Genomic DNA, 25048 nt, shown 5'->3' on the forward strand with positions numbered 1-25048 from the left:
GAGATTATATCCCGCACATGGCTCAGAGGGTCCTATGCCCACAGAGCCTCACTCATTGCTAGCACAGTAGTCTGAGCTCTAACTGCAAGGTGGCAGTGAGGCTGGGGGAGGGGTGCCCACCATTGCCAAGGCTTGAGTAGGTAAACAAAGTGGCCAGGAAGCTCAAACTGGGTGGAGCCCACCACAACTCAAGGAGGCCTGCCTGCCTCTGTAGGCTGCATCTCTGGTGGCACGGCACAGACAAACAAAAAGAGCAGTAACCTCTCCAGACTTAAATGTCTCTGTCTGACAGCTTTGAAGAGAGTAGTGGTTCTCCCAGCACACAGCTTCAGATCTGAGAACGGGCAGACTGCCTCCTCAAGTGGGCCCCTGAACCCTGAGTAGCCTAACTGGGAGGCAACCCCCAGTAGGGAAGGACTGACACCTCACATGGCCGGGTACTCCTCTGAAACAAAACTTTCAGAGGAATGATCACGCAGCAGCATTTGTGGTTCACCAATATCTGCTGTTCTGCAGGCACCACTGCTGATACCCAGGCAAACAGGGTCTGGAGTGGACCTCCAGCAAATTCCAACAGACCTGCAGCTGAGGGTCCTGACTGCTAGAAGGAAAACTAACAAACAGAAAGGACATCCACACCAGAAACCCATCTGTACATCACCATCATCAAAGACCAAAGGTACATAAAACCACAAAGATGGGGAAAAAACAGAGCCAAAAAACTGGAAACTCTAAAAACCAGAGCACCTCTCCTCCTCCAAAGGAACAGAGCTCCTCACCAGCAATGGAACAAAGCTGGATGGAGAATGACTTTGATGAGTGGAGAGAAGAAGGCTTCAGAAGATCAAACTACTCCAAGCTAAAGGAGGAAGTTTGAACCACTGGCAAAGAAGTTAAAAACCTTGAAAAAAATTAGACAAATGGATAACTGGAATAATCAATGCAGAGAAGTCCTTAAAGGACCTGATGGAGCTGAAAACCATGGCACGAGAACAACATGATGAATGCACAAGCCTCCATAGCTGATGCGATCAACTGGAAGTGAGAGTATCAGTGATGGAAGATGAATGAAATGAAGTGAGAAGAGAAGCCTAGAGAAAAAAGAATAAAAAGAAATGAACAAAGCCTCCAAGAAATATGGGACTATGTGAAAAGACCAAATCTATGTCTGATTGGTGTACCTGAAAGTGACAGGGAGAATGGACCAAGCTGGAAAACACTCTGCAGGATATTATCCAGGAGAACTTCCCCAATTTAGCAAGGCAGGCCAACATTCACATTCAGGAAATACAGAGAACGCCACAAAGATACTCCTTGAGAAGAGCAACTCCAAGACACATAATTGTCAGATTCACTAAAGTTGAAATGGAGGAAAAAATGTTAAGGGCACCAGAGAGAAAGGTTGGGTTACCCCCAAAGGGAAGCCCATCAGACTAACAGCTGATATCTCAGCAGAAACTCTACAAGCTAGAAGAGAGTGGGGGCCAATATTCAACATTCTTAAAGAAAAGAATTTTCAACCCGGAATTTCATATCCAGCCAAACTAAGCTTCATAAGTGAAGGAGAAATAAAATCCTTTACAGAAAAGCAAATGCTGAGAGATTTTTATCACCATCAGGCCTGCCCTAAAAGAGCTCCTGAAGGAAGCACTAAACATGGAAAGGAACAACTGGTACCAGCCACTGCAAAAACATGCCAAATTTTAAAGACCATCGAGGCTAGGAAGAAACTGCATCAAGTAACGAGCAAAATAACCAGCTAACATCATAATGACAGGATCAAATTCACACATAACAATATTAACCTTAAATGTAAATGGGCTAAATGCTCCAATTAAAAGACACAGACTGGCAAATTGGATAAAGAGTCAAGACCCATCAGTATGCTGTATTCAGGAAACCCATCTCACGTGGAGAGACACACATAGGCTCAAAATAAAGGGATGGAGGAAGATCTACCAAGCAAATGGAAAACAAAAAAAGCAGGGGTTGCAATCCTAGTCTCTGATAAAACAGACTTTAAACCAACAAAGATCAAAAGAGACAAAGAAGGCCATTACATAATGGTAAAGGGATCAATTCAACAAGAAGAGCTAACTGTCCTGAATATACATGCACCCAATACAGGAGCACCCAGATTCATGAAGCAAGTCCTTAGTGACCTACAAAGAGACTTAGACTCCCACACAATAATAATGGGAGACTTTAATGCCCCACTGCCAACATTAGACAGATCAAGAGGCCAGAAAGTTAACAAGGATATCCAGGAATTGAACTCAGCTCTCCACCAAGTGGACCTAATAGACATCTACAGAACTCTCCACCCCAAATCAACAGAATATACATGCTTTTCAGCACCACACCACACCCATTCCAAAATTGACCACATAGTTGGAAGTAAGCACTCCTCACTAAATGTAAAAGAACAGAAATTATAACAAACTGTCTCTCAGACCACAGTGCAATCAAACTAGAACTCAGGATTAAGAAACTCACCCAAAACCACTCAAATACATGGAAACTGAACAACCTGCTCCTGAATGACTACTGGGTACATAACGAAATGAAGGCAGAAATAAAGGTGTTCTTTGAAACCAACGAGAACAAAGACACAACATACCAGAATCTCTGGGACACATTCAAGACAGTATGTAGACGGAAATTTATAGCACTAAATGCCCACAAGAGAAAGCAGGAAAGATCTAAAATTGACACCCTAACACCACAATTAAAAGATCTATAAAATGAGTTAGGGAGGATTCCCTCTTTTTCTATTGATTGGAATAGTTTCAGAAGGAATGGTACCAGTTTCTCCTTGTACCTCTAGTAGAATTCGGCTGTGAATCCATCTGGTCCTGGACTCTTTTTGGTTGGTAAGCTATTGGTTATTGCCACAATTTCAGCTCCTGTTTTTGGTCTATTCAGAGATTCGACTTCTTCCTGGTTTAGTCTTGGGAGAGTGTATGTGTCGAGGAATTTATCCATTTCTTCTAGATTTTCTAGTTTATTTGCGTAGAGGTGTTTGTAGTATTCTCTGATGGTAGTTTGCATTTCTGTGGGGTCAGTGGTGATATCCCCTTTATCATTTGCTGTTGCATCTATTTGATTCTTCTCTCTTTTTTTCTTTATTAGTCTTGCTAGCGGTCTATCGATTTTGTTGATCCTTTCAAAAAACTACCTCCTGGATTCATTAATTTTTGAAGGGTTTTTTGTGTCTCTATTTCCTTCAGTTCTGCTCTGATTTTAGTTATTTCTTGCCTTCTGCTAGCTTTTGAATGTGTTTGCTCTTGCTTTTCTAGTTCTTTTAATTGTGATGTTAGGGTGTCAATTTTGGATCTTTCCTGCTTTCTCTTGTGGCATTTAGTGCTATAAATTTCCCTCTACAGACTGCTTTGAATGTGTCCCAGAGATTCTGGTATGTTGTGTCTTTGTTCTCGTTGGTTTCAAAGAACATCTTTATTTCTGCCTTCATTTCGTTATGTACCCAGTAGTCATTCAGGAGCAGGTTGTTCGGTTTCCATGTAGTTGAGCGGTTTTGAGTGAGTTTCTTAATCCTGAGTTCTAGTTTGATTGCACTGTGGTCTGAGAGACAGTTTGCCATAATTTCTGTTCTTTTACATTTGCTGAGGAGAGCTTTACTTCCAACTATGTGGTCAATTTTGGAATGGGTGTGGTGTGGTACTGAAAAGCATGTATATTCTGTTGATTTGGGGTGGAGAGTTCTGTGGATGTCTACTAGGTCCACTTGGTGCAGAGCTGAGTTCAATTCCTGGGTATCCTTGTTGACTTTGTGTCTCGTTGATCTGTCTAATGTTGACAGTGGGGTGTTAAAGTCTCCCATTATTAACGTGTGGGAGTCTAAGTCTCTTTGTAGGTCACTCAGGACTTGCTTTATGAATCTGGGTGCTCCTGTATTGGGTGCATATATACTTAGGATAGTTAGCTCTTCTTGTTGAATTGATCCCTTTACCATTATGTAATGGCCTTCTTTGTCTCTTTTGATCTTTGTTGGTTTAAAGTCTGTTTTATCAGAGACTAGGATTGCAACCCCTGCCTTTTTTTGTTTTCCATTTGCTTGGTAGATCTTCCTGCCTCCTTTTATTTTGAGCCTATGTGTGTCTCTGCATGTGAGATGGGTTTCCCGAATACAGCACAGTGATGGGTCTTGACTCTTTATCCAATTTGCCAGTCTGTGTCTTTTAATTGAAGCATTTAGTCCATTTACATTTAAAGTTAATATTGTTATGTGTGAATTTGATCCTGTCATTATGATGTTAGCTGGTTATTTTGCTCGTTAGTTGATGCAGTTTCTTCCTAGTCTTGATGGTCTTTAAAATTTGGCATGTTTTTGCAGCGGCTGGTACCAGTTGTTTCTTTCCATGTTTAGTGCTTCCTTCAGGAGCTCTTTTAGGGCAGACCTGATGGTGATAAAATCTCTCAGCATTTGCTTTTCTGTAAAGGATTTTATTTCTCCTTCACTTATGAAGCTTAGTTTGGCTGGATATGAAATTCCGGGTTGAAAATTCTTTTCTTTAAGAATGTTGAATATTGGCCCCCACTCTCTTCTAGCTTGTAGAGTTTCTGCCGAGAGATCCACTGTTAGTCCGATGGGCATCCCTTTGTGGGTAACCCGACCTTTCTCTCTGGCTGCCCTTAACATTTTTTCCTTCCTTTCAACTTTGGTGAATCTGACAATTACGTGTCTTGGAGTTGCTCTTCTCGAGGAGTATCTTTGTGGCATTCTCTGTATTTCCTGAATCTGAAGGTTGGCCTGCCTTGCTAGATGGGGGAAGTTCTCCTGGATAATATCCTGCAGAGTGTATTCCAACTTGGTTCCCTTCTCCCTGTCACTTTCAGGTACACCAATCAGATGTAGATTTGGTCTTTTCTCATAGTCCCATATTTCTTGGAGGTTTTGTTTGTTTCTTTTTATTCTTTGTTCTCTAAACTTCCCTTCTTGCTTCATTTCATTCATTTCATCTTCCATCACTGATACCCTTTCTTCCAGTTGATCGCATCAGCTCCTGAGGCGTCTGCATTCTTCACGTAGTTCTGGAGCCTTGGCTTTCAGTTCCATCAGCTCCTTTAAGCACTTCTCTGTATTGTTTATTCTAGTTATACATTCGTCTAAATTTTTTTCAAAGTTTTTAACTTCTTTGCCTTTGGTTTGAATTTCCTCCTGTAGCTCAGAGTAGTTTGAACATCTGAAGACTTCTCTCAACTCGTCAAAGTCATTCTCTGTCTAGCTTTGTTCCATTGCTGGTGAGGAACTACCTTCCTTTGGAGGAGGAGAAGTGCTCTGCTTTTTAGATTTTCCAGTTTTTCTGTTCTGTTTTTTCTCCGTCTTTGTAGTTTTATCTACTTTTGGTCTTTGATGATGGTGATGTACAGATGGGTTTCTGGTGTGGATGTCCTTTCTGTTTGTTAGTTTTCCTTCTAACAGACAGGACCCTCAGCTGCAGGTCTGTTGGAGTTTGCTAGAGGTCCACTCCAGACCCTGTTTGCCTGGGTATCAGCAGTGGTGGCTGCAGAACAGCGGATTTTCATGAACCATGAATGCTGCTGTCTGATCATTCCTCTGGAAGTTTTGTCTCACAGGAGTACCCGGCCGTGTGAGGTGTCAGTCTGCCCCTAATGGGGGGTGCATCCCAATTAGGATGCTCGTGGCTCAGGGGTCAGGGACCCACTTGAGGAGGCAGTCTGCCCATTCTCAGATCTCCAGCTGCATGCTGGGAGAACCACTGCTCTCTTCAAAGCTGTCAGACAGGGACATTTAAGTCTGGAGAGGTTACTGCTGTCTTTTTGTTTGTCTGTGCCCTGCCCCAGAGGTGGAGCCTACAGAGGCAGGCAGGCCCCCTTGAGCTGCGGTGGGCTCCACCCAATTTGAGCTTCCCAGCTGCTTTGTTTACCTAAGCAAACCTGGGAAATGGCAGGCACCCCTCCCCCAGCCTTGCTGCTGCCTTGTAGTTTGATCTCAGACTGCTGTGCTAGCAATCAGTGAGACTCCGTGGGCATAGGACCCTCCAAGCCATGTGTGGGATATAATCTCCTGGTGCACCATTGTTTAACCCGTCGGAAAAGCACAGTATTAAGGTGCAAGTGACCTGATTTTCCAGGTGCTGTCATCCCTTTCTTTGACTAGGAAAGGGAACTCCCTGACCCCTTGCACTTCCCGAGTGAGGCAATGCCTCGCCCTGCTTTGGCTTGCACACAGTGCGCTGCACCCACTGTCCTGCGCCCACTGTCTGGCAATCCCTAGTGAGATGAACCCGGTACCTCAGATGGAAATGCAGAAATCACCCATCTTCTGCATCACTCACGCTGGGAGCTGTAGACCGGAACTGTTCCTATTCAGCCATCTTGGCTGCCCTCCAGCCACCGATTATTTCAATAGATGCAGAAAAGGCCTTTGACAAAATTCAACAACCTCCATGCTAAATACTCTCAATAAACTAGGTATTGGTGGGATGTATCTCAAAATAATAAGAGCTATCTATGACAAACCCACAGCCAATATCATACTGAATGGACAAAAACTGGAAGCATTCCCTTGGAAAACTGCCAAAAGACAGGGATGCCCTCTCTCACCGCTCCTATTCAACATAGTGTTGGAAGTTCTGGCCAGGGCAATCAGGCAGGAGAAAGAAATAAAGGGCATTCAATTAGGAAAAGAGGAAGTCAAATTGTCCCTGTTTGCAGATGACATAATGGTATATCTAGAAAACCCCATCGTCTTAACCCAACATTTCCTTAAGCTGATAGGCAACTTCAGCAAAGTCTCAGGATACAAAATCAATGGACAAAAATCACAAGCATTCTTATGCACCAATGACAGACAAACAGATAGCCAAATCATGAGTGAACTCCCATTCACAATTGCTTCAAAGAGAATAAAATACCTAGGAATCCAACTTAAAAGGGATGTGAAGGACCTCTTCAAGGAGAACTACAAACCACTGCTCAAGGAAATAAAAGAGGATACAAACAAATGGAAGAACATTCCATGCTCATGGGTAGGAAGAATCAATATCATGAAAATGGCCATACTGCCCAAGGTAATTTATAGATTCAATGCCATCCCCATCAAGCTACTAATGACTTTCTTCACAGAATCGGAAAAAAACTACTTTGAAGTTCATATGGAACCAAAAAAGAGCCCACATTGCCAAGTCAATCCTAAGCCAAAAGAACAAAGCTGGAGGCATCACACTACCTGACTTCAAACTATACTAGAAGGCTACAGTAACCAAAACAGCATGGTACTGGTACCAAAACAGAGATATAGACCAATGGAACAGAACAGAGCCCTCAGAAATAATGCCACATATCTACAATTATCTGATCTTTGACAAACCTGACAAAAACAAGCAATGGGGAAAGGATTCCCTATTTAATAAATGGCGCTGGGAAAACTGGCTAGCCATATGTAGAAAGCTGAAACTGGATCCCTTCCTTACACCTTATACAAAAATTAATTCAAGATGGATTAAAGACTTATATGTTAGACCTAAAACTATAAAAACCCTAGAAGAAAACATAGGCAATGCCATTCAGGACAGAGGCATGGGCAACGACTTCATGTCTAAAACACCAAAAGCAAAAGCAATGGCAACAAAAGCCAAAATTGACAAATGGGATCTAATTAAACTAAAGAGCTTCTGCACAGCAAAAGAAACCACCATCAGAGTGAACAAGCAACCTACAGAATGGGAGAAAATTTTTGCAGCCTATTCATCTGACAAAGGGCTAATATCCAGACTCTACAATGAACTCAAACAAATTTACAACGAAAAAACAAACAACCCCATGAAAAAGTGGGTGAAGGATATGAGCAGACACTTCTCAAAAGAAGACATTTATGCAGCCAAAAAACACATGAAAAGATGCTCATCATCACTGGCCATCAGAGAAATGCAAATCAAAACCACAATGAGATACCATCTCACACCAGTTAGAATGGCGATCATTAAAAAGTCAGGAAACAACAGGTGCTGGAGAGGAGGTGGAGATGTAGGAACACTTTTACACTGTTGGTGGGACTGTAAACTAGTTCAACCATTGTGGAAGTTGGTGTGGCAATTCCTCTGGGATCTGGAACTAGAAATACCATTTGACCCAGCCATCCCATTACTTGGTATCTACCCAAAGGATTATAAATCATGCTGCTATAAAGGCACATGCAGACGTATGTTTATTGTGGCACTATTTGCAATAGCAAAGACTTGGAACCAACCCAAATGTCCAACAATGATAGACTGGATTAAGGAAATGTGGCAGATATACACCATGGAATAGTATGCAGCCATAAAAAATGATGAGTTCATGTCCTTTGTAGGGACACGAAGGAAGCTGGAAACCATCATTCTCAGCAAACTATCGCAAGGACAAAATACCAAACACTGCATGTTCTCACTCATAGGTGGAATTGAACAATGAGAACACATGGACACAGGAAAGGAAGCATCACACACCAGAGACTGTTGTGTGGTGGGGGGAGGGGGGAGGGATAGCATTAGGAGATATACCTAATAAGATATTATTACACACACATCAAAATGGTTAAAATGAAAAAAGACAATATGCTAAGTGTTGGCAAGAAAGAGAAGCAGCTGGCACTCTCAGTACAGTTGTGAATTTACTAAAACCCTGGGATAATTCTTTGGCAGTCATTCATAAAACCGAGCACATGCACATCCAGCAATTATGCTCATAGTTATATCAACATAAATCCTTATATTGGGATAACAATGTATTAGAGTAATAACAGCACGATTCACAATAACCACAAACTAGAATCATCTCAAAATTTCATAATAATACAATGAAAAGATAAATTTTGGAATTGTTATAAAATAAAACACTCTAACCCTAACTTACGTACTGCTATTCGTGACAACATGAATGAATCTCACAAGCAAAATTAAGTGAAAATACTAGATTCTTGGCCAGGCTTAGTGGCTCATGCCTGTAATCCCAGCACTTTGGGAGGCCGAGGAGGGTGGATCACCTGAGGTTAGGAGTTCGAGACCAGCCTGACCAACATGGAGAAACCCCATCTCTACTAAAAACACAAAAAATTAGCCGGGAGTGGTGGCACATGCCTGTAATCCCAGCTACTCAAGAGGCTGAGGTAGCAGAATTGCTTGAAGCCGGGAGGTGGAGATTGCAGTGAGCTGAGATTGTGCCATTGCACTCCAGCCTGGGCAACAAGAGTGAGACTCTGTCTCAAAAAAAAAAAAAAAAAAAGAAAATACTAGATACTAAAAAATACATAATATGATTCCATTAATGTTAAGTTCACAAACAGGCAACACTAATCTATGGCATAATACTGGAATTATCTAGTGGGAGAGGAAGGTAGGAGGAGACATAAAGGGGCTTCTGGGGTCCTGGCAAAATTATTTTTCTTGACCTGTGTGATGATTACACAGATATATTCAGTTCATGATAATTCATTGAGCTATATACATTTAGGAAGTTTCTAACATTCTGTTTGTATATTACACTCCATTGAAAAGGTTTATTTAAAAAGAAGCAGTTTGCATTCACAATTCCACCCAAGCTATGGTTTGCATTACTCCGTGACTGTGGAGGGCTTCAGCCAGATGCCCTCCTGACCATCTGGGCAATGATAAGAAATCTCTGCAATGTGAGAATCACTGAACTGGGAATTAAAACCTGGATTCTAAAAAGGAAGATTGTGTACTAATGCACTAGCGACAGTTCACCTCACTTATTCACCAATTCCTCATTTCTAATAATAAAGTAGGGATTAGGCTAGTGGATCTCTAAGACCCCTTCTGTCTCTAATTATCTGTTTCTTTCATTCTTTGAAAGGACCGGCAGAAGTCTCAACAGAAAGGAGGAACAGAGACCCATTTTTCAAGAAATAAAATGATTGTTTTAAAGAAAGGCATGGAGATCATTTTATCTAAAACAAGGTAGTGCACTTCTTTGAGAGTTCAGAGCTACGTGAGCCAAGCAGTAAAATAACTGTTTCTCTTTGTCTCAGATAAATTATTCACCAAAACCTCCACTGACTCAAATTCTAAAGGTTACAAAACCACACCCTAATTGTAATCAACCTGTGTTGCAACTGCTGAGTTGGTTAATGTGTATTTGAAAGTCACTGATTATCCTGAGTAATGAAATATTGCCTCATAGTACATGGTAAGTAAATGTTGGTGTCTCGGGTGGATTGAATTTCTTGCTTGGAGGGAATGATGTAAGAGTTAGGGCACAGGGTTCCAGCCTTGGCCCTACCATCTTCAGTCTCTGTGTCCTTGAACAAAATACTGAATCTCTAAGGCCCAGCTTCCTTATCTCTAAAGTGGGAATAATTTTACCACAGGCAAGGGTAATTGAGAGAATCAAAAGGGTTATGATGGGTATAAAAATTCTCTGTAAATTGTCAGAATCCCTGTAAACATGTTTGATAAAACACTGTTGATATGGGTTCTTGACAAAGCTTGAATTTTCCTCATTGCAATTAGAAATAACTGCATTAATCCAGTATTATTTCCAATAGCCAAGATACGGAAATGACCTAAGTGTTCATGGACAAATAAATGGATGAAGAAATTGTGGTGTATGTTTATATACTCATTGGAATATTTTTAAACTTAAAAAGGAGATATTGCCTTTTGCATCAACATGGAATGAACCTGGAGGATATTATGCTAAGTGATATAAGCCAGATGCAGATGAAAAAAGACTGCATGATTTCATTTATATGAAGAATCTTTAAAAAGTCAAATATATAGAAACAGAGAGTAGAATGCTGGTTACCAAAAGTGAGAGGGGGCACAAATTTGCTGTTAGATAGGATGAATAAGTCTAAAAATCTAATAAACAGCAAGAGTAATATAGTTAATACACTACCCTGAAAACCTGCTAAAAGAGTAGATTTTAGGTGCTTATACCACGAAAAAAGAAGGTAATTATAGAATTGATGAATATGTAAACTTGTTTAACTGTAGTAATAATTCCACTCTATGTATGTCTACCAATGTTGTTTACCTTAAATATATACAATAGAAATAAAGTAACCAAAAAACTGTGCTAGTCATTTAGAATACCACAATGATATGTTTACAGAATATGCCTTTGTACAAGCATTGCCATTAGTGATCTAGAAATGTATGTATCATTTTAGTGATATATAGAGCCTCATGAGCACTAAATGTCATCTCCTGTTCGGGTCTGCACAACTGTGTTTGTTCTGTGCCATGGGTCTGTTTAATGATTTCCCTACCTCCCATTCACCACTGAAGCCCATGCCTGTTGTTCTGCCTATAATTCCCCTTCCTTGCTGTGCAATATTTCATTCCATTATTTCTGACACAGACGACCAAAAAAGCAACAGAAACAGTTGTGTCTGGAGGCAACTGGGAGGTTGAGAAGCCGTAGTTTCTGAGATCTTACCCACTAAATTCTCTGAGATTGGCTCTTTCCTCAGTTATACTGAGTAGGTTTCACCTCTGCAGTGACGGAGAGGGGAGAAACCCTAGTTTTTACTTCTCTTGAGAATGTACAGCCCTGTTATTTTGTGAACAGTGTGGTGTACATTCAGAGTGATGAATCGTTGTAGGATTTATTTAATTTTACTAAAACTGTTCTCAAGGCAGTTCTGGTGTAAATGATAAAGCACCACAGTGGGCATCAGAAGATCTCAGTTCAAATCCCAGCCTGCCATTTATGAGCTGTGGGACACTGAACAGGTCATCTGTTCTCCTAGAGTCTCCCTTTCCCCATTTGAAAAATATGAAATAGTATTCTCAGCCATCCAGTGTTTTTCAGGGGGTTTAGTGGAAAAAGGTGTGTATGTTTACTTAGCTAGTTAATTGATAATCTGTTTAGCCATTTAAGATGAATGAGTTTGTTAGCTGTTTTATGTTTAGGGAGCTGTAATGTTAGTACTACACTAAAATATTTCAAAAGGATCTCATGTTCAAGGAAAATGATCTAGTGTTTGAGAAAGCATTATAGTGTTGCAGTCTTGCAGATCCTTAGCTCAGCTAGGTCCGAGTTGTCTCATGCAGGAAGAATTAGGCACACAGACACCGGAGAGTGAGTGGAGTAGAATTTATTAAGTGAAAGGAAACTCTCAGCAAAGAGAGAGGCCCTGAAAGCAGGTTGCAGATTGCCACTTCACAGTTGAATACCAATACTTTTGTAGAAAAGCTGATGAGGCTGGGATACTTATTTGCATAAGGCGCGAATTCCTGGTGTTTCCACCCTTCCTTCCATTGCGCGTGTGGGCTCTTAGTCTAAGCCACTCCATATTGATTTATTTCCCTTCCTGCGCATGTGTTAAAGGTAGGAATTTTTCACTGTGGGCATATTTAGGCAAGCTCCCTGTGCAAGTTCCCTTATCTGCACAAAACATCTAGTGTAAGTACTTGGGGTTTTTGTGGATTGGGCAATGACCTGGAAGGGTTGGAGGTTCTATGGGGACCCTTCCCTTACTGCCTGCCTAAAGCAAGCTGGCTAACTCCCCTCAATAGGATAAACATTATTGTACATACAAGGGATATAATACATAGATTGCCCTCAAAGTTATATTTCCAACTGGTCATCAATCTAAGAATCCAAACTTTTGAGTAATTTTTTGATGAAGAAGTTTACTTCATTGGTTCTCAATTTTGGCTGCACAGTGGAACCACCTGGAGTGTTTAAAAAAACCTGGGCCTGGCGGGGCGCGCTGGCTCATGCCTGTAATCCCACCACTTTGGAAGGCCGAGGCAGGTGGATCACCTGAGGTCAGGAGTTTGAGACCAGCCTGACCAACATGGTGAAACCCCATCTCTACTAAAAATAAAAAGTTAGCCGGACGTGGTGGCGCATGCCTGTAATCCCAGCTATGCTGGAAGCTAAGGCAGGTGAATCTCTTGAACCCAGGAGGCAGAGGTTGCAGTGAGCTGAGATCTTGCCATTGCACTCCAGCCTGGACAACGAGAGCGAACTCCATCTAAAAACAAACAAACAAGCAAACAAACAAACAAGCAAACAAACAAACACTTGGGCCCTGCTTCAGACTAGTTAAACCAGGGTGGGGCTTTGGAAAGGAGAACAAGAAAAAAAAACACCTTATTTTTATCTTTTTCAGTTAGCCAATATTCATTCAGAAGAGAGATTAAAATGCTTCTTTCTGACGGGTCACAGAGTCAGAATCACAGGTGGATTGGCAGGGAGTGTCATAAAAGCCTTAAAGTGAAAGCCTACAGTTGTCTTACTAAGAAGAGAAGCCTTCAATGGATCCAGCTGTGGCTCTGGTGCTCTGTCTCTCCTGTTTGTTTCTCCTTTCACTCTGGAGTCAGAGCTCTGGAAGAGGGAGGCTCCTGTTTGGCCCTACTCCTCTCCTGATTATTGGAAATATCCTGCAGTTAGATGTTAAGGACATGAGCAAATCCTTAACCAATGTAAGTATGCTTTATGCTCCTCTAGTAACGTATAAGGTGTATTTAACCTCACGATTCTTAAAGTTTTATTTTATTTTTAAGTGATAAATGATAATTGTATATATTAATGGGGTACAATATTACATTTTGATACATGTATGCATTGTGAATTGATCATATCAGGATAATTAGCATATCCATCATCTCAAATATTTGTCATTTCTTTTTAGTAAGAACATTTAAAATCCTCTCTTTTATAGCTGTTTTGAAATATACATAATAATAGCCAATCTAAGAGTTGTGATGTGATATCTCATTGTGGTTTTAATTTGCATTTCTCTGATGATTAAATTTGTTGAGTACTAAAAAATATATTTATTGGCTGTTTGTATGTCTTCTTTTGAAAAATGTCTACTCAAATCCTTTGCCCATTTTACTAACTTATTTATTTATTTATTTTTAGAGACAGGGTTTTTCTCTGTTGCCTAGGCTGGAGTGTAGTGATGGGATCATGGCTCACTGTACCTTGAGCTCCTGGGCTCAAGCCATCCTCCCACTTTAGTCCCTCAAGTAGTTGGGACTACAGGTGCATGCCACCATGCCTGTATAATTTTTTAATATTTTGTAGAGATGTGGTCTCATTATGTTTCCCAGGTTGGTCTTCAACTCTTGGACTCAAGCAATCCACCCACCTTGGTCTCCCAAAGTGCTGGGATTACAGACTTGAGCCATTGCACTTGACCCCATTGCTCGTTTTAAGTAGAATTATTTATTTTCTTGTTATTGATTAAATTGAGTTTCTATATATTTTGTGTATTAGCCCCTTATGTCTGATTTGCAAATATTTTCTCCCAATCCATGGATTGTCTCTTGACTCTATGACTTGTTTCCTTTGCTGTGCAGAAGCTTTTTAGGTTGTCAGAATCTCATTTGTCTGGTTTTGCTTTCATTGCCTGTGCTTTTAGGATCATATCCAAGAAATCTTTGCCTAGACCAATGACATGGAGTTTTTCTCAGGTCTTATGCTTAAGACTTTCATTCATTTTGAGTTAATTCTTGTATAAGGTGAGATTAAGGTTCACTTTTATTCTTTTGCCTATGAATATCCAGTTTTCCCAACACCCTTTGCTGAAGAGTGCTTTCCCCGTTGTATGTTCTTGGCACCTTTGTCAAACATCAATTGACTATAGATGTGTGGGCTTATTTCAGGACTTTCTATCCTTTTCCTTTAATTAATGTGTCTGTTTTTATGCCAATGCTATGCTGTTTTGTTTACTATAGCTTTGTAACATATTTTGCAATTCAATAGTGTGATGCCTCCAGCTTTATTCTTTTTGATTAAGATTGCTTTGGCTATTTGAGGTATTTTGTGGTTCCATACAAATTTTAAGATTTTTTTTTTCTATTTATGTGAAGAAAGAGATAAAACTTTTGATAGAGATGGCATTGAATCTATATATTGCTTTGGTTAGTATGGACATTTTGCCACCATTAGTTTTTCCAATCCTTGAACATGGGTATTTTTGCATTTATTTGTGTCATCTTCAATTTCTTTCATCAGTGATTTGTAGTTTTCAGTATATAGAAGTTTCTCTTCCTTGGTTAAATTTATTCCTAAGTATTTTATTTTTTGATGCTACTGTAAATTGATTGTTCTATTAATTTCTTTTTCAGGCAGTTTGTTGTTAATGTATGGAAATGCCACTGATTTTTGCCTGTTTATTTTGTATCCTGAAAATTTACTGAATTTGTTTATCAGTTCTCACACTTTTGTACTGAAGTCTTTAGGATTTTCTAGATATAAGATTATGCCATCAGGAAACAGACAATTTCATTTCATCCTTTCCTATATGAATGCATCCTTTTGAATATGAATATTGCTATATGAATATTTTCTTTCTTTCATCTAATTGATCTGACTAGGGCTTCCAGTACTCTGTTGAACAGAAATGGTGAGAGAGAGCATTCTTGTCTTACTTCTGATCTTACAGGAAAAGCTTTTAGCTTTTCCACATTAAATATGTTGTTAGCTGTGGGCTTGTCACATATAACCTTTAATGTCTTTTATAACCTTCTGTATTACCAGAGGCCAGTTATTAAAGTTTATATGTTATATTAAAGGAACATTCCTCAACATGCCTTCTGTATTAATAGAGGCCAATAATTAAAATATGTTATTGTAAAGCAAATATTTCCTGTGGAGTATTTTTTTCTTTTATGTGTTATTGTCAGAAATAGTGGAATAAAATAATGCATTTTGCCAGAAGACAAACATTTGAAGTTGTAAGGTATAATTTGCTTTGCTTCACAGTCATTTGCTATAATTTTTTTGCCTGAAGGAAAATGGTAATGGAAGTGTTTTGTGATTAGAGATTTTATTTGAAAAGTCAGCCACTATATATGCTATGTATTTTGCTTATATTAGCCATGATCATTAAACTTCTTAAAAAAGCAAATCATCCAAGATGGCTGAATAGGAACAGCTCCAGTCTATAGCTCCCAGCATGAGTGACACAGAAGATGAGTGATTTCTGCATTTCCAACTGAGGTACCAGGTTCATCTCACTGGGGCTTGTCAGGCAGTGGGTGCAGGACAGCGGGTGCAGTGCACTGAGTGTGAGCTGAAGCAGGTCAAGGCATCACCTCACCCGGCAAGTACAAGGGGACGGGGAATTCCCTTTCCTAGCCAAACAAAGGTGTGACAGATGGCACCTGGAAAATTGGGTCACTCCCACCCTGATACTGCACTATTCCAACAGTCTTAGCAAATGGCACACCAGGAGATTATATACTGTGCATGGCTCAGAGAGTCCCATGCCTATGGAGCCTCACTCATTGCTAGCACAGCAGTCTGAGATTGAACTGCAAGGCAGCAGCAAGGCTGGGGGAGGGGCACCCGCCATTGCTGAGTGTTCAGTAGGTAAACAAAGCAGTCAGGAAGCTCGAACTGGTGGAGCCCACCACAGCTCAAGGAGGCCTGCCTGTCTCTGTAGACTCCACCTCTGGGGGCAGGGCATAGCCAAACAAAAGGCACCAGAAACCTCTGCAGACTTAAATGTCCCTGGCTCACAGCTTTGAAGAGAGTAGTGTTTCTCCCAGCATGGAGTTTGAGATCTGAGAACGGACAGACTGCCTCCTCAAGTGGTTCCCTGAACCCTGAGTAGCATAACTGGGAGGTACTCCCCAGCAGGGGCAGACTGACATCTCATACAGCTGGGTACCCCTCTGAGACAAAACCTCCAGAGGAATGATCCGACAGCAACATTTGCTGTTCAGCAATATCGACTGTTCTGCAGCCTCTGCTGCTGATACCCAGGAAAACAGGGTCTCGAGTGGACCTCAAGCAAACTCCAACAGACCTGCAGCTGACAGTCCTGACTGTTAAAAGGAAAACTAACAAACAGAAAGGAGATCCACACCAAAACCCCATCTGTACATCACCATCATCAAAGACCAAATGTAGATAAAAACACAAAGATGGCGAAAAAACAGAACAGAAAAACTGAAAATTCTAAAAATCAGAGCACCTCTCCTCCTCCAAAGGAACACAGCTTCTCACCAGCAATGGAACAAACCTGGACAGAGAATGACTTTGTTGAGTTGAGAGAAGAAGGCTTCAGATGATCAAACTTCTCTGAACTAAAGGAGGAAGTTCAAACCCATGGCAAAGAAGTTAAAAACCTTGAAAAAAGATTAGATGAATGGCTAACTAGAATAGCCAATGCAGAGAAGTCCTTAAAGGACCTGATGGAACTGAAAACCATGGCACAAGAACTACGTGACAAATGCACAAGCTTCAGTAGCCAATTCTATCAACTGGAAGAGAGGGTATCAGTGATTGAAGATCAAATGAATGACATGAGGTGAGAAGAGATGTTTAGAGAAAAAATAAAAATAAATGAACAAAGCCTCCAAGAAATACGGGACTATGTGAAAAGACCAAATCTGTGTCTGATTGGTATACCTGAAAGTGACAGGGAGAATGGAACCAAGTTGGAAAACACTCTGCAGGATATTATCCAGGAGAACTTCTCCAATCTAGCAAGGCAGGCCAACATTCAAATTCAGGAAATATAGAGAATGCCACAAAGATACTCCTTGAGAAGAGCATCTCTAAGACACGTATTTGTCAGATTCACCAAAGTTGAAATGAAGGAAAAAATGTTAAGGGTAGCCAGAGAGAAAGGTCGGGTTACCCACAAAGGGAAGACCATCAGACTAACAGCTCATCTCCTCCCTAACTCATTTGATGAGGCTGGCATCATCCTGATACCAAAGCCTGGCAGAGACACAACAAAAAAAGAGAATTTTAGATCAATATCCGTGATGAATATCGATGCAAAAATCCTGAAAAAAATACTGGCAAACGAAATCCAGCAGCATATCAAAAAGCTTATCCAGCATGATCAAGTGGGCTTCATCCCTGGGATGCAAGGCTGGTTCAACATACACAAATCAGTAAACATAATCCAGCATATAAACAGAACCAAAGACAAAAACCACATGATTATCTCAATAGATGCAGAAAAGGCCTTTGACAAAATTCAACAGCCCTTCATGCTAAAAAGTCTCAATAAATTAGGTATTGGTGGGATGTATCTCAAAATAATAAGAGCTATCTATGACAAACCCACAGCCAATATCATACTGAATGGGCAAAAACTGGAAACATTCCCTTTGAAAACTGGCACAAGACAGGGATGCCCTCTCTCACCATTCCTATTCAACATAGTTTTGGAAGTTCTGGCCAGAGCAATAAGGCAGGAGAAAGAAATAAAGGGCATTCAATTAGGAAAAGAGGAAGTCAAATTGTCCCTGTTTGCAGATGACATGATTGTATATCTAGGGAACCCCATCATCTCAACCCCAAATCTCCTTAACCTGATAGGCAACTTCAGCAATGTCTCAGGATACAAAATCAATGTGCAAAAATCACAAGCATTCTTATACACCAATAACAGACAAACAGAGAGCCAAATCATGAGTGAACTCTCATTCACAATTGCTTCAAAGAGAATAAAATACCTAGGAATCCAACTTACAAGGATGTGAAGGACCTCTTCAGGGAGAACTACAAACCACTGCTCAATGAAATAAAAGAGGATACAAACAAATGGAGGAACATTCCATGCTTATGGTTAGGAAGAATCAATATTGTGAAAATGGCCATACTGCCCAAGGCAATTTATAGATTCAATGCCATCCCCATCAAGCTACCAATGAGTTTATTCACAGAATTGGAAAAAACTACTTTAAAGTTCATATGGAACCAAAAAAGACCCCGCATTTCCAAGTCAATCCTAAGCCAAAAGAACAAAGCTGGAGGCATCATGCTACCTGACTTCAAACTATACTACAAGGCTACAGTAACCAAAACAGCATGGTACTGGTACCAAAACAGAGATATAGACCAATGGAACAGAACAGAGCCCTCAGAAATGATGCTGCATAGCTACAATCATCTGATATTTGACAAACCTGACAAAAACAAGCAATGGGGAAAGGATTCCCTATTTAATAAATGGTGCTAGGAAAACTCTCTAGCCATATGTAGAAAGCTGAAACTGGATCCCTTCCTTACACCTTATACAAAAATTAATTCAAGATGGATTAAAGACTTACATGTTAGACCTAAAACCATAAAAACCCTAGAAGAAAACCTGGGCAATACCATTCAGGACATAGGCATGGGCAAGGACTTCATGTCTAAAACACCAAAAACAATGGCAACAAAAGCCAAAATTGACAAATGGGATCTAATTAAACTAAACAGCTTCTGCACAGCAAAAGAAACTACCATCAGAGTGAACAGGCAACTTACAGAATGGGAGAAAATTTTTGCAACCTACTCATCTGACAAAGTACTAATATCCAGAATCTACAATGAACTCAAACAAATTTACAGGAAAAAAACAAACAACCCCATCAAAAAGTGGGCAAAGGATATGAACAGACACTTCTCAAAAGAAGACATTTATACAGCCAAAAGACACATGAAAAAATGCTCATCATCACTGGCCATCAGAGAAATGCAAATCAAAACCACAATGAGATACCATCTCACACCAGTTAGAATGGTGATCATTAAAAAGTCAGGAAACAACAGGTGCTGGAGAGGATGTGGAGAAATAGGAACACGTTTACACTGTTGGTGGGACTGTAAACTAGTTCAACCATTGTGCAAGTTGGTGTGGCAATTCCTTAATGATCTAGAACTAGAAATACAATTTATCCCAACCATCTCCTTACTGGGTATATACCCAAAGGATTATAAATCATGCTGCTGTAAAGACACATGCACACGTATGTTTATTGTGGCACTATTCACAATAGCAACGACTTGGAACCAAGCCAAATGTCCAACAATGATGGACTGGATTAAGAAAATGTGGCAGATATACACAATGGAATACTATGCAGCCATAAGAAATGATGAGTTCATGTCCTTTGTAGGGACATGGTTGAAGCTGGAAACTGTCATTCTCAGCAAACTATTGCAAGGACAAAAAACCAAACACTGCATGGTCTCACTCACAGGTGGGAATTGAACAATGAGAACACATGGACACAGGAAGGGGAACATCACACACCAGGGCCTGCTGTGCCGTGGAGGGAGGGGGGAGTGATAGCATTTGGAGATATACCTAATGCTAAATGACGAGTTAATGGGTGCAGCACACCAACATGGCACAGGTATACATATGTAACTAACCTGCACATTGTGCCCATGTACCCTAAAACTTAAAGTACAATAAAAAAAAATGTCTACAGTAACCAAAACAACATGGTCCTGGTACCAAAACAGAGATATAGACCAATGGAACAGAATAGAGCCCTCAGAAATAATACCACACATCTACAACCATCTGATCTTTGACAAATCTGACAAAAACAAGAAATGGGGAAAGGATTCCCTATTTAATAAATGGTGCTGGAAAAACTGGTAAGCCATATGTAGAAAGCTGAAACTGGATTCCTTCTTTACACCTTATACAGACATTAATTCAAGATGGATTAAAGACTTAAATGTTAGACCTAAAGTCATAAAAACCCTAGAAGAAAACCTAGGCAATACCATTCAGGACAGAGGCATGGGCAAGGACTTCATGACTAAAACACCAAAAGCAATGGCAACAGAAGCCAAAATCGACAAATGGGATCTATTTAAACTAAAGAGCTTCTGTACAGCAAAAGAAACTACCATCAGAGTGAACAGGCAACCTACAGAATGGGAGAAAATTTTTACAATCTACCCATCTGACAAAGGGCTAATATCCAGAATCTACAAAGAACTTAAACAAATTTACAAGAAAAAATCAAACAACCCCATCAAAAATTGGGCAAAGGATAAGAACAGATACTTCTCAAAAGAAGACTTTTATGCAGCCAAAAGACACATGAAAAAATGCTCATCATCACTGGTCATCAGAGAAATGCAAATCAAAACCACAATGAGATACCATCTCACACCAGTTAGAATGGCGATCATTAAAAAGTCAGGAAACAACAGGTGCTGGAGAGGATGTGGAGAAATTGGAATGCGTTTATACTGTTGGTGGGACTGTAAACTAGTTCAACCATTGTGGAAGACAGTGTGGCCATTCCTCAAGGATCTGGAACTAGAAATACCATTTGACCCAGCCATCCCATTACTGGGCATATACCCAAAGGATTATGAATCATGCTGCTATAAAGACACATGCACACGTATGTTTATAGCAGCACTATTCACAATAGCAAAGACTGGGAACCAACTCAAATGTCCATCAATGATATACTGGATTAAGAAAATATGGCAGATATACACCATGGAATACTATGAAGCCATAAAAAAGGATGAGTTCATGTCCTTTGTAGAGACATGGATGAAGCTAGAAACCATCATTCTCAGCAAACTATTGCCAGGACAGAAAACCAAACACCACATGTTCTCACTCATAGGTGGGAATTGTACAATGAGAACACTTGGACACATGTTGGGGAACATCACACAGTGGGGCCTGTCATGGGGTGGGGGGAGTGGGGAGGGATAGCATTAGGAGACATACCTAATGTAAATGACGAGTTAATGGTTACAGCACACCAACATGGGACGTGTGTACATATGTAACAAACCTGCACATTGTGCACAAGTACCCTAGAACTTAAAGTATAATAATAATAATTATTATTATTTAAAAAAATGAAGAGCACCAGAGAAGAAATAAGTGAAAGTAAAATAAAACATCACTATACCTTGAAAAAAAAAGAACCATTGCTGGGGAACTAGAGTGGTTGTTTGGAGGTAGAAGACACTCTGGCTTTTGGAGTTGCCAGAGTTCTTGCTCTGGTTCTTTCTCATCTGTGTGGGCTGATGTTCCTTCAATATTTGAAGTTACTGTCTTTTGTATGACTTTTTTTTTTTGCTTTTATCTTCTTTGATGTCCTTGGGGGTTTGATTGTTGTACAAGGTAGGTTCAGTTGACTAGCTGAACTAGACAAACAAAGGTGTGATGGACAGCACCTGGAAAATTGGGTCACTCCCACCCTAATACTGCGCTTTTCCAATGGTCTTAGCAAACGGCACACCTGGAGATTATATTCCATGCCTGGCTCAGAGGGTCCCATGTCTATGGAGCCTCACTCATTGCTAGCACAGCAGTCTGAGATTGAACTGCAAGGTGGCATCGAGGCTGGGGGAGAGGCACCCAGCATTGCTGAGTCTTGAGTAGGTAAACAAAGCAGCCAGGAAGCTCAAACTGGGTGGAGCCCACCACAGCTCAAGGAGGCCTGCCTGCCTCTGTAGACTCCACCTCTGGGGGCAGGGCATAGCTGAACAAAAGGCAGCAGAAAACTCTGCAGACTTAAATGTCTCTATCTGACAGCTTTGAAGAGAGTAGTGGTTCTCCCAGCACGGAGTTTGAGATCTGAGAATGGACAGACTGCCTCCTCAAGTGGGTCCCTGACCCCCGAGTAGCCTATCTGGGAGGCTTCATTTCTGGGAGATTTTAGGGTGCCAAGGCTCAGCTCAGCACTCCTGGGTTACAGGCTCTAACTCTCAGGGACTAGTATCTGGCTCCCAGCTTTGTTCTCCTACCCTTTGAGGTTAGGAACGTGCTATGCTGATGGTAGTATAACTGTTTCCGATTGTATCCTGTTATAATGGGAGCAGATTTTTATTGAATTCGTGCAAATAACCATATTACCATAGAAATACTCATGAATAGTTTCCCAATTTTGGAGGGATCAAGTAGGGGTAAAAGGTAGAAATTTCTACCTTTATTCACAAAAGTGTACTTTACCAAATTGCTATAAACTATAAATAGCTGAAAAGTTTCCTTAAATCTGAAAAGCAAAACATTAAAGAATCAACAAGGTTTCAAATAATAGTCATAAAAATATCATCTTTATCAGTTATTTGATCTCACATAATTATTTTTTTTTCCTGTGGTGGGCTATCATGATGAATATTTACTTAATTTTCATTCTGCTCGATTTGGGTTAGAAGTTGTACAAATCCATCAGTTTCTTCACTAGACCCAGGTCTGTGCTGTAGGTATTACATGCTTTACCTGAATAAATTCCTCTGGGAAAGCTGAGACCCATATATTCAAAATAAGAAAATGGGCCACATGGTTACACGTCTCACTTAATTCCCTATGGTCATTTGATTTTTCAATTGGTTGCCTTTAAACCTAGGTCCATGGCTTAAAACTATTTTACAAACTGAGATTATCATGCTACTATTAATTACTTTGTATTTTCCTTTTTGTGTTTTTACCTGTAACTTGTTAAATTTCTGCAGAAGTGCAATTCCTAACAGAAGAATGCTGGCCCAGCACTTTGAGATTATAGCCATTATCTACAGAACAGACAAAATTAAACTTAACAGTAAACTCCAGGCAGACAGCCTGGGGACCACTTTTCTGAAACTTCCTTGTTGCCCAGATGTGGCTAAAAGAGTTTTGGCACTGACTCCTAGTCACCGATCACTTCTTTCCAATGTGGGACCAGCCCACATCGAATAGGGACAGCTTCATCTCAGCACCAAGAGACCTCAGTATTTATCTAAATGAGTTGAAAACTTATTTCTACACAAAAACCCGCACATGGGTGATTTTAACAACTTTTTGTCATTGCCAAATACTGGAAGCAACCAATATGTTTTTCAATAGGTGAATAAACATGGTGTTAAATCCATGCAATGGAATATTGCTTATTGTTAAAAAGAAATGAGCTGTCAAGCCATGAAAAGACATAGGAGAAACATGCATACCAGTAACTAAAATAAACTAACCTGAAAAAGCTATATACTGTGTGATTCCAACTATATGACATACTGGAAAAGGCAAAACAATGATGACACTAAAATATTATAATTTTTGCCAAGGGCTTGGGGAAAGAGAGGAATGAATAGGCAGAGCACAGAGGACTTTTAGGGGATTGAAACTATTCTATATGATACTAACATGCTGGATACATATCATACATTAGTCAAAGCCCATCGAATATACAACACAAAGAGTGAACCCTATATAAGCTGGACTTTGTTGATGGTGATGTGTCAATATCGGTCTATTGATTGTAGCTATGAAACCTCATTGCTGAGAGTAACTAATTGTTGGGGAGGTTATCTGTGGGTGAGAGGAGGGAGTATGTGGGAACTGTGTACTTTCCACTTAGTTTTGCTGGGAATCCAAAACAATCCTAAAAAATAAATTCTACTAATTAAAAAATCTCCGCTGTAATCCACAATTCTAGCCATGCTGTGGAGGGCTTAATGCTGATACTCTTCTGATCATTTTGATTGAGATGTGTGTTTTACAGGATGGGATGTGGGATGTCATTAAACTGGGAGTTGAAAAGCTGAAATTTTAACACACTTTTGCATTGGTGGCACTTTATCTCATTGGGTCAGCAAATGCTCATTCCTAAAAAAAAAAAAAAATCAAAATTAGAGGTCCCTTCTATCTTTAACTTATCTATGATTCTTTCATTCTATCAATAGAAAGGTCTATGCAGGAGACTCATTTCATCAAAAGGTAGGAAGGCAAATCAGGGACACTCACCTCTCAAGGAATAAAATGATTGCTGTAAAGAGAGCAATTGACCTTATTTTATCAAAAATAAGATGGTGTAGTTCTTCTAGAATTTGTAGGTATGGGAGTTAGGCAGTAACTCTTCACCCTGGGTGTAGAATTAACCAAGATCTAGACTCACTCAAGTACTAAAGGTGTATAAAACTACACTCTCTGACCCCCATTTTAGTTGATTGGCACTGTAATTATTAACTAAATTAATATTTATTTTGCAAGTCACTCATTAGGCTGAATCGTGAAATATTGAAACACAGCACACAATCAGTCAATGTTAGCAAACCCAGTTGAATTGAATGTTTTATTTGGGAGAAAGGATGCAAGACTCAGAGGTTATGGGTTCCATAGCACCTGTAGACACCATGTCCTTGGTCAATACACTGAATTTCTGAGGTCCAGCTTCCTCATCCCTAAAATGAGAGTAGGCAAAAGTAATTGAGAGAATAAAGGGAGTATGATGGGTATGAAAATTACATTATAGGTACTTATATTTATGTGGTACATTTGATGTTTTGATACAGGCATACAATGTGTAGTAATCACATCAGAGTAATTGGGGTCATGTTATGTGCC

At 40.1% G+C, this 25048-nt stretch overlaps 2 protein-coding genes across 2 annotated transcripts in view; both read left to right on the forward strand.

The window, feature by feature from the left end:
* Positions 1-9904, forward strand: part of CYP2C19 (cytochrome P450 family 2 subfamily C member 19) — a 135468-nt gene extending 125564 nt beyond the window's left edge. Inside the window, exon 10 of the transcript XR_002938238.3 lies at positions 9838-9904. The gene's annotated coding sequence lies outside the window, so the exon portion shown is untranslated. The remainder of the gene's footprint in view (positions 1-9837) is intronic.
* Positions 9905-10001: 97 nt separating this feature from the next.
* Positions 10002-25048, forward strand: part of CYP2C9 (cytochrome P450 family 2 subfamily C member 9) — an 86926-nt gene continuing 71879 nt past the window's right edge. The window contains exons 1-2 of the mRNA XM_024346505.3: positions 10002-10170; positions 13109-13421. The gene's annotated coding sequence lies outside the window, so the exon portion shown is untranslated. The remainder of the gene's footprint in view (positions 10171-13108; positions 13422-25048) is intronic.

The sequence above is a fragment of the Pan troglodytes genome, chromosome 8 (assembly GCF_028858775.2).
Source record: "Pan troglodytes isolate AG18354 chromosome 8, NHGRI_mPanTro3-v2.0_pri, whole genome shotgun sequence".
NCBI classification, from domain to species: Eukaryota; Metazoa; Chordata; class Mammalia; order Primates; family Hominidae; genus Pan; species Pan troglodytes.